The sequence below is a fragment of the Mus pahari genome, chromosome 10 (genome assembly GCF_900095145.1).
Source record: "Mus pahari chromosome 10, PAHARI_EIJ_v1.1, whole genome shotgun sequence".
Lineage (NCBI taxonomy): Eukaryota > Metazoa > Chordata > Mammalia > Rodentia > Muridae > Mus > Mus pahari.
Window position 1 is genome coordinate 89,729,674 of NC_034599.1, and position 1,049 is coordinate 89,730,722.

The 1,049-nt window shown below is 37.8% G+C and overlaps 1 protein-coding gene across 9 annotated transcripts in view; it reads left to right on the forward strand.

Moving 5' to 3' along the window:
* Positions 1-1,049, forward strand: part of Tfdp2 (transcription factor Dp-2) — a 124,107-nt gene that overhangs the window by 94,509 nt on the left and 28,549 nt on the right. The window lies entirely within an intron of this gene.

Here is a 1,049-nt window from a genome sequence, read left to right on the forward strand (position 1 = left end):
CCTTTAATCCCAGCACTTGGGAGGCGGAGGCAGGTGGATTTCTGAGTTTGAGGCCAGCCTGGTCTACAGAGTGAGTTCCAGGACAGCCAAGGCTACACAGAGAAACCCTGTCTCGAAAAACCAAAAAAAAAAAAAAAAAAAAAATGTTTCTCAAGTCAGCTACTTCTGGCATTAAGGACTGTCAGTTAAAGAGTTAGGAAGCTCTGTATGATGTTAATTAGTCCCAGTTCCATTCTCAGCACCAGTGGGAAAAAGAGAAGAGCTATTGGCTTAGAGCCCTTATATGAGCCTAAGTTCAAAACAGCATGCTGCCCATTGTACCATATTAGTATTACAGTGCATTAAAATGTGAGTGGTCTTCTCAAGGTCCATTGACCTGATAAGGTGATTGTTCCATTAATAAAGCCTTGCCAGTGGTTTTTACAGCATCCCTAGCTCTTAGGGAATTGTAAGCCAGCCTGGGCTAATGTAAGACCCTTTCCTCAACTGCAAAATAAAATAATAGAATCTTATCCTAGCAACAAATAGAAATAGTTAACAAACTTACTAAAAAATACTCATCAGCATTAGCCAGTAAAAAAAATTTAAAAATTAAAAACAAGTGAAAACAACAATGTAGTACTCATTGTATCTACCAAATCGCTACCAGGAAAAAGACACTATTGATTTCTGCAAGAATATGAAGCACCTAAAATGCTCCTGTGCTACTGAAGGCAGTACAAATTATTACAATAATTTTTGGAAGTTGGCACTATCTATAAAACCAAATATAGATTAAACCCTTGCTTATTAGTGTTGTAAGTATGTGCTGAATAGGAATTCATGCATATACCCATAAATATTAAAAAGTTTCCTTAGATGTATTTACTTTTATGCATATGAGTGTTTTGCCTACACACACACATACACACATTCTGTGCCGAAAAGACATCAGATTTCCTGGTGCTGGAGTTTAACAGATGGTTGTAAGCTACCAAGTAGGTGCTAGAAACCAAACTGGATCCTCTGTGAGAGCAGAGGACCTACCTAGCTATCCTAGATTCATTCTA